General features: G+C 44.5%; 1 pseudogene; it reads right to left on the reverse strand.

Annotated features, from left to right (window-relative positions):
* Positions 1-1,155: 1,155 nt before the first annotated feature.
* The window catches only part of LOC125304982, a 58,857-nt pseudogene continuing 50,098 nt past the window's right edge, over positions 1,156-9,914 (reverse strand).

Raw genomic sequence — 9,914 nt, forward strand, 5'->3', positions numbered from 1 at the left:
CGGCCATGTTTTTTCCCCCACTGGTCTACACAGGCCATTTCACCCTGTCATTTTCACCGCCTTTCATTTTTTCTCCTCCTTGACAAACGACACCGTTAATTCATTAACCAGCCCGTAGGTACACGAGCACTGACAGAAATGTGCATCTGGCTCGTGCGCGCTGCCAAAAAGCGGTCTCTTTACGACTCTGCTATTGCTGACTGTCAACACATCAGTCACGTTCGAGAGAGTGCCGAACAGACTGCCGCGGTCTTGCCCTCGAGACGACTGCGGATCTGGTGTTGATGTTTAATAAAAGACACAGTCTCTCCTAATTGTGGCGTGAAGCCATTTGGGCTCCTCGGGAGTGGGACATCGCCAGCGCTTACCGGCACGCTACCGTCGGCTTCTGTCAGAGGCCACATCCAGGTGCGTAAACATGACCAGGTGCTATCAAGTCAGATCACCAAAATACCAGGAATGCCCTTAAAAGTCTCTTTATTTTTCTCCTGCGTTTTGGTTACCTTTCAAGGGCATCCAACAGGAGGTAGTCTAAATCTTTGATAAGACATTGTGGTTTGCGTAGACATCCTGTGAAAGTTGAAGAGAAACACTGGATTCAAGATCTTTCCTTCAATAAATATTTTCTTTTTAGGCTCAGAGTGGCTATGCATATTGGGTGCACAGATCTTACTTGCAATAATAAAGGACAGACTATCACATATTTAATTTGCTGTTCCACATTGTAGACAAAATGGTTGCTTGTGGGGTATTCCATGTAGCAAAATTAAAATTCCACCCAAATTGGCTCATTGAAATTCCTGTCAGTATTCCATCAGATAAGTCATGCAATTGATGTTTGTTCTGCAAAACTGTGATGAACACAAGCTGCACAAACAACGATTAACATTTTTCAGTGGTTTCATACTAATGTTTCCCCCTTCTTTCTCAGCAACCAAACAAGAGAGAAACCAGCATTTATGAGACTAACTGGAACATTTTGCTCTTGTTCACCGTGCTTTCCAGAGTGGTGTTTTACCACCTAAGGAGACTGAAATTATATTGCTCTGCCTGAGCACACCCCTTGAGTTTGACTTTTCATCTAATCTGCGAGCCAGATATTGTTTTAAAAGACAGCAAATCATTTACACACAGAAATGGAAAAGACACCAAAAGTTACAACAATGACAAAGAATTTTTATTTAATTTTTTTTTGTAATTAGTCATAGCTGCTCCAACAAGTGTATTTACAAACAATGGCCATTGGAGATATAAATCGGTGTTCATACCACAGAGTAGGTCATCACTGCACCATCAGAGTAACAAGAGACGATCTGTCCCCCATAAAATGCTTGTCTGAACCACATTTGATTGACATGAATAACTCATAAAAGGACTGTTGTTGTCCAGTTGAAGTTGGCCCGGCACAGACTGGATATGTAAAATGGTGCAAGGACGGCCCTGTCACAGAGGAACATTCAAAGACAGTAACAGCAAAGCCACAGCAGGAATCCACTGGCAGGAAAAAAAAAAATGTTCCGTCATTTTTTGCGTTCCATCTGTTTCTCATTTTGGCTGCATTATCTCTACGAGATCTGTACAATTTTCATATGTTCCTGGACAGGTAGTAGACGGACTACTCCCCATTCGGAGGAGAGACAGATGTTCCATGACACAGGAGGGTGTGGTGACAAACTGGAACAGACGCACGAGGCCAAAAACACAAATACTTAAGAGATGTTAGTTCCATTCAGCAGAACAGCACCCATCCCCATTACAAGACACAGGGTTTGAACGTCGAGCACTGATTGAGCTGTGGCACTAATAAGATACCTTCATTTTCTGACAGTTTTTTGTTTTTTTGCTTTGTGTACAAACAAACAAACGTCCACGAGTATGACTAAGCAACATAGTCTGTGTTGGGAGTTAATGTACATGAGGAGAGGAAAACGAAATTGACATTTCTTCCTATTTCTTGTGTGAAGTCAGTATAGAAAATAGCACATCACAGTACATACAAAGGCCATTCTGGAGAGGCGTCTGTAAACAAAAAGTACAATAAAATAAAACAAAAAGGACAAAATAAAAATAAAAATAAAATGGGCAGCCTGGAACGGAATGACTGTCCAAGTGCAAGGACTCAACACGGATAGATGTGAAGCTTCAGACAAGCATTCACAGACATCAACACTTAAAACGAGCACAAGTCTACTCAAGTGACCCAGGTGTGATCAGGAGGGGAGGGGGATAATAGCACTTTATTTGGAGTGCACTTCTACTGGTGACGCACTAACGCTCGGTGTCTGAATGCAGTGTACCACAAACACACATCCAAGGACTTTTCGGGTGGGTGGGTGGGGGTTGGGGTTAAATCAATTAATTATAAAACAATCTGTGGGATTTTGGACAGTTAGGATAGTCCTCATTCAAATGAACAAACTGTACAGATCGGGTACAAGAGAAGAGGAACCATAACATTGTTTTCTTTATCTCATACAAAAAGCACATCCAAATGAAATTAATACTTTGATATCAAATGTTATTAGATTGTTTTTTTTCACTCTTGCTATGTGTCTCAATTATTTATTTCTTTGTCCTTCAGGAGAGGTACAAAATACATCTTGCTGCACTAACACTGCATGTTATATAGACTAGCTACGGATACACAGTATCCACAAAAGTGAGCGGATTCGCATTCCCCTGTGTTACATGTCTGGATAATTATATTAAAAACCTAACTAATGCAGTGCTACTCCAAGAGGGCCGTCACCCACACACACTGAATGACGGCTTTACAAAGAGCGTCTATTTTGCTATGTTTTACGTGTACACCTGGAACGAAGAGCGACCGACAAAATCTTAAAAGAGAAAACCGCCACTGTATCACACAAGCAACAACGCGACAGTGCTGGCAGGACCACCACAGGCTAACTGCACCTGATAACTGCAGGGATGCAAGAAGGAGGGGGAGTAGCGAATGCTTCCCCTTGGTTGGTTTTCTCTGTGTGTGTGTGTGTGTGTGTGTGTGTGTGTGTGTGTGTGTATGTAAAAAAAGCCAATTCTATTGATCACAGAGGGAGCGTTACTCTCTCTGCAAGCAAATCCCCCCCGCTCTGTTTCCTGGCCGAGTTTTTTTGCAGTGGTAAGGCTACTCCACAGCTGAACTGGACAACAAGCCCTCCCCTGCTCGACTTGATTTTTTTAATTCCAGAAATAACCCGGCACAAGGCCTCCCAGTATGTGGGCTGCATGCTTTGACACTCTGGACAACATCAAAGGGTCCATTAAATCACGGACGGTTGTCAGCTGCCTAAGCCACCAGCCACAAACATTCAGTCAATGCTTGGGCAGCGTTTCAGTGCAGAAGGCATGATACGGCCAGGCTAGTCAGCACCACGATACTTGGGATGGAGGGGTTGGGTGGGGTGGGTGGTGGATGGGGGAGGTGTAGGTTAGGTGTGTGCGAGCACTTCAAAAGCTGAAAAAAACTAATTTCGACTTCATCCTCCATTATTTTGTCAAAGATTCAAAAAAATAATTTATTTTATGTTAACTCCATGCTTAAAAATGTATCAATCCCTGAAAGCAGTGTTTTTTTTAATCATTCCTAATACCCATAATTATGTATGCTTATGATAATCAAGAAAAAAACATGTTGATTGGGAGAGAAATGCAAACTTGAAGCTGATGCATGTTTATAAAGAGTCTGGGATGGGGGTGGATTGGCTTGCTGCATTTGAAAGCACTTAATTACAGATGGTGTTCTACTCATTCAAATGTGGACCCGAACATCAGATGAAAAAAGTCTGTTGAGAAACTACCACAGATGATGCCTATGGCAAATATGGTGAAAAGCCATACTCTTCATCCCTGATTTTTCTTCTTGACAACTGGTTCAGCTCAAACCATGACGTGTCTGCATCAAATACTGAGTACAAACAGGTTTTTTTTACATTTTAAAAACTGGGCATTTGTTTTTTTCCACCTGCATACAGACAATTGGCAATGACAGAACAGGAACAGAACAAAATCTGAACAATAAATAGGAAAATACTGTTCTGCCAAAAAAAAAAAAAAAAAAAAAACTAATTAGGATATTTACTCAGATTATGGAGCAAGGCCGTACTTGAATGCTTCACTCTATATGAAATGCTCTTCAAAGATGCAGCATGCATCTTCCCCTGTCTTTACTATACACATCATACAAAAAACAAACACACTTGAGTGCTTCTCTTTCCCGCTCCTCCTTCCTTCTAACAATACAGCAAATTAGCACACCCACCTCCACAAAGGTCCCCCATAAGCTATTCATCACAAAAGCCCAGATATGACCCTCTCACACACAGTGGTGATATGTTTCCAACCAACAATATCCATCATCCGATCTTCATGGTGGTGGCGTCCATGTTCAAAAAAAAAAAGAAGAAGAAGAAACACTCTCATGTCCGTATGGTCAGGGCACTCAAGGTCGCCTGACTGCCTCCATGTTCACACTAGTAAGAGTCCTCCAGTGAGACAAACCTGAGGCAGTCCACACAATGTCCATTTCTCTTCCCATCAGACCCATTTTTATAGAAACTGACAGAGATGTGTGAGCAAGTTAATTCATATGCGTGTGTGTGTGTGTATTGGGGAGAGGGGCGTATTTGTGTGTGTTAGCTGAGAAAGGGAGACAGTACAAAAAATGACTCCGTTGGACAATTAGAAACACTGAAGTGTCAAAACACTTTTGGCATCTTACTGCAACTGCAACACGAGAGAAAAAAAAACCCCAAAAAAAACAAAACAAAAGAGGGCCGTCTCGTGGATCCCAGCCGACTGACGCGAGTCACAGACGGAGAGAGAGAGTCAAGGAGAGAGAGAGAGAGAGAAGAGAAAGAAAGCGACAGAGAGAGATGAGTAAAAACTGGATTGAAAAAAGTGCTCCTTTTTCGAGTGGCCCTCCTCACAGGTGTGTGTGTGTGAGTGTGTGTTTGTGTGTGTGTGTCCGCTCCCCCGGGGTTGGAGGCTATAACGAGGCGAGGGCTGCCAGGAGGAGCAGGGCTGTGGCCAGCAGCAGGGCAGGGATCCTGCAGCGGGCGGCCGCGTTGACGTCCCCTCTGGAGGGTTCGGCCGACTCATGACTCGTGTCGTCTGTGGGGACGGGAGAGAGGAGCAGAGTGTCACGCATGTTACGACTGAAACCAGGTGTCTCTCCCCACCACTAATTAAGCCCCTCAGAGAGGTGAGAAAAAACATCTTGGGGATCTAATGGCCAGAAACGTCAGCAAGACACCTGCAGCACCCGGCTCACTACATTTGCCCAACTGAAATCAAACTAATAATGAAAATAAGGAATGCAGTGGCATTTTGAACACATTTGCATACAAATACAGCATATGAAGCACAGTTACTCACAAACCATAAGAATCTATTGAATCTTTTACAGAGAAATAGAGTGAAGGAATTGGGATGTCCCATACAAACCTCGCGGCTCTATAGAATTATCCACTTTGTCATTGACGTCAAACACTTGATCATGAACAGTGATAGTTTTCACACAGTTGTCTGTAAAAGACACAAGAGAGCTTGGTTAGTTCTGTGAGTAATGGGAATCAAACACTGTACACAGTGGTCAATAAACTCCAACTCTATTTAAAGATCTTTGTTTGGAAACACCTTGAATAGGTTAGACAGCTACAAGTATTGTGAAAAATTAGAATCAGATGGTTTTTAGAGAATGACTGGAACTATGTGGTAGGGCAGTTGAGGTTGTGGTTTCAGCGCAGTCAGTAGACCTGCCCAGATGGTTTGAGAGCCGAATGTACTCCTCAAATCTTCATGATTTTGAAGCCTAAGTTACTTGTCAATGTTTTTTATTCATTTCAATTTTGTAAGTGGTTAATGACACCCTTTTCTGTGACTCAAAACACATTTATTTTTGGCTTACAGGGACTGGCAACATACTGCATTTTTATTCATTTTGGAGCCCATGTGAAATATTTATTTATTGCTCATTGAAGTAGGCAACGAAGCACATGGGCACAGACTTGACCTCTCATCAACCAATTGTAGAGGTCATTGCAAGTGTGCATGAGAAACTTGTGCATGAAACATGACGTCAGCCAAAGCAATGGAGTCTCTCCCTTAGTTAAGTTCTCACTTTTCCTTATTGCAGCTTTGTGAATACAATTCATGAGAAATGTAGTTATAAACTTTCAGTGCAACTCAAGAGAACTCACAGGAGAACCCTTTAGTGGTACTTTGTGAATACGGGCCCTGATCTCTGTGCAAGAACCCCCCTGTTGGTGTTATAAAAACATATCCTAGATGAAAAAGCCTCATCGTGTTTTGGCCAATAAAGTTGCACAATATCCTTGTAATCTTGGGCTCTGATGTGGCTCAACAACTAAATGCAACAAGAGGGTTTCCACACCACATGTGCTTAGGCCTTCAGGCTGCCACAGGAAACAAAGCCCAACAACACAAAAGAGAGACTGCAAAGACAAAAAACAAAACTCAAAACAACAAAAAATGAACCTTGATGATGCTCTCCTCCACAAACAACACTACAATGTTTAAAGGCTCAAGAAGATGGAAAAACTCTTTGAAAGAGATGAGATCCTTGATGATTTTCACAACATTTTCACAGAGTGTGAGAACACTCATTTTTCAGTTTAATTAAAAAAAAAATAAAAACACCCATCCTCCAAACATATACTGCATTTGCATTAATAATTCAATTAATGTAGAAAAGGTCTAAAACATGTTTGTGCATCCAGTGCAGCTGGATCCCAGTGAGGGCTTGAGAGGACTTACTGGCTGGTCTGACGAAAACCTTCAGCCTCAGGCAGCTCCGTCTCCCATTCTCTGCGACGGTGTAGGCTGAAACACACACAGTTAATAGGCATGTTTACTATTAAGAGCAGGCAATCCACACCAGATGTCGCCCCCCCCCCCTTGGTCTCTCAACACTCGCCCCATGACCCACACACTCACACACACACACACACACACACACACACACACACACACACACACACACACACACACACACACACACACACACAAAGGGTACAAAAACATGGTCATTTCTCACACCAAAGCACTCATGAGTTGAGCACTATTTGTCCTCCATTGAAAGACATGACAAATGTTCTTATCACTGCTGTGCTCAAAGAAAACAGCGAGAGCAACCCTGGGAGGAAAGAAACTGTGTTGATGTGATCCTTCCGACTGGGAACGCGGAGTACCAGTTACAACACATACCTCATCCTTTTTACTGCGCTGGAAAAGAGGCTAGGTGCATTACTGGCTATTTCGACTGATTTTATGTCCACTATGTTGTAATGGTACAACGTGCTGACTCAAGTGTCATGAAACAGTGTGTGTGGCCTGAAAAGAAAATGTTGAGAATGTTGCGCTAGCGAGTCTTTTCTAGGCGTTCGTGAAATTTATACAGTTTTCTTTATATACCTTTGTCTTTTCTCTGTTGCTAAGACATCTAATTACCAGATTTCAATCTTTGCTTGACCGCATGCTGTAGGAACTTGCCCTGTTGTTAGACACCTCAGAGTGCCCTGTCCTTGTCTGGGAACGCTGTGCAAAAGACATAATCAGTGTTTCCCGCCTTCCCTCCTCCTGGAGAACAAACGCACACTTGGCCCTCACAGTGTGAGATGTTCTGGCTCGCTGTAACATTCGCCCCTGGGGCTGTAACCCCCGCAACCCCCTTCCCTCATTTTGTTCCCTTCATAATGGCGAGCTCATTCAGGTCTTAAGGAAAAAGGTGCAGTGGCAGCTCCGCTCCCTGCGGGCCCACCTTCACACGACTCGTAACACGATCCGCCCTTGTCAGAGGAGCACCGAGACGACGAGGGGGTGCGTGCGGAGGAGCCAGAGGCCGCGACTCTCACGGATCACTCCGCAGGAGAGATAGATAGAGAGAGAGAGAGAGAGAGAGAGAGAGAGAGAGAGAGAGACTGAATAATGAGGAGAGGAGAGGAGAGCACTTCACAAAGCTAACCACCACCCCCACACCCCATCCGTCCTCAGCCAACACCACATCTCTTTTCCACGAGTGCACCATCCGTGCCAGGGCTGTTGAATCACTTTAAAGGCGCTGTCTGTCTGCTATGGGAAATCACAGTGTGCCCCGTCTGTTTGTACAAGTCCCACCACGTTAACAAGCCTTGCATTTTTGCCTTTGAGCTCCCAAACAAATAACAGACTTCTTCTTTTTCTGGAGCGGGAGGGGAGGGGGGGCTGTTCCCTGATTGAAATAGCTTGAAGGACAACCTGCCATGCCTGCTTTGATGCCTAACAACATCCCGGTCACCAAAAAACTCTCAAAGCATTTATTGGCTCTGAGCGACCTCGGCACCTGCTCCTTGAAACGCCATTGGCCATGAGCAGCACCAGCACCTGCCACTCAGACTTCAGCTGGCCCACGACCCACCTCCACACCTGCTCCTGAACTTTCGATTGGCTCCAAATAGCCTCGCCACCTGCAACCGACACCACCTCCGTGTGCCTACAACCCAAACCAACACCTGGTGCTCGTAAAAATTGGCTGCTGAGGACCTGCCCTGGCTCAGGACTGGCACCCCGATAACAGGCACCTTTTTTGGGAGTCCTTGTGCACGGCGCTCCAGCCAGTGGACCCAGGGAATGGATGGGAAATAAATATCATAAAGATTGCAATCTGAGCAGCTAGACCTCTGCCTGGACACGCAAGCTTGGCATAAACAGGTCTGTAGGTGGGGACAAAGGAAATATTATACCAATATCATGAAACACACACAAAACATAACCTTTCTTCTCTCTCTCTCTGTATGTGTGTGTGTTTGTTTGTGTGTGTAAGTAGGCTATGTATGTGTGTGTGTGTGTGTGTTTGTGTGTGTGTGTGTGATGTGTGTGTGTGTAAGTAGGCTACATATGTGTGTGTGTGTGTGTGTGTGTGTGTGTGTGTGTGTGTGTGTGTGTGTGTGTGTGTGTGTGTGTAAGCCCATAATGAACTACAATATGTTCCGACTCCTCCCGGTTCCCTGCTGTGTGTGCGGTCTGTGTTTCTCCGAGCGCTGGCTGTCCCCAGCTCTCCCAGGCCCACGCCGCTGCAGGGGGAGGATGGGTTGAATCACAGGGCTCAGAGGCCGTCTGCTCTGACCGTTCTATATATACAGTCTATGGCTCTGACATACCGGGTCTTTTTCTGCGCACCCTTAATCACATCCCCACCAGCGTATTTACTTTGATTTGGGCAAAATTGCTTTTGTCTCATTCCAGCAGTCTGACCTGCTCCAGGGGTCTGGTGGTCACCCCCTCCCCAAACCGGGCCCCCCTCCATGATGCTTAATTGAAAACATCACATGAGAGCGTCACCTGGCTTGGGGGCCCACCGGGAGCCTCTCATGTCTGTGTGTTTGTGTGTGAATGTTTTTTTATTTTAAGGAGAGAGGGGTCTGTGTGCTTACTGTGTGAGCGGAGTTGGATAGATGTTTATGTTTGTATAAGAGCATGTGTGTGTTTGTGTGTAGAGGGGGTATGTTTTTACTTTTGTGTATGCAAGGGCTGATGTGTGTGTGTATGTGTGTGTGTTTATGTTTGTGTGTGTGTGTTTGTGTGGGTACCCTTGTTTGTTCTTCAGATTCTACCCCATGTGCCGAATGTTTGTGTGAGCGCATGCCCATGTGGTCTTCATACTAAGCGTGTGTGTGCATGTCTTTCCATGTGTCGGCCGTGGTCGAATGTGTGCGTGCGTACATAAGAATCCATTTGTTTCAAAACTCAGCAACAATACCTGCTGGGCGATTTTCCTTCTCTGCAAGACCAAAAACATGTCAGCAATTCCACATTAGGGGAAAAAAGGAAAAGAAACCCTCTCTCATTTCAAAGGCCTCATCACAAAAAAATCCCACCAGAACGGAAAAAAACGGATTACTATTCCCAACTTGGTG

Source organism: Alosa alosa, chromosome 12 (genome assembly GCF_017589495.1).
Source record: "Alosa alosa isolate M-15738 ecotype Scorff River chromosome 12, AALO_Geno_1.1, whole genome shotgun sequence".
In the NCBI taxonomy this organism is placed as follows: Eukaryota; Metazoa; Chordata; class Actinopteri; order Clupeiformes; family Clupeidae; genus Alosa; species Alosa alosa.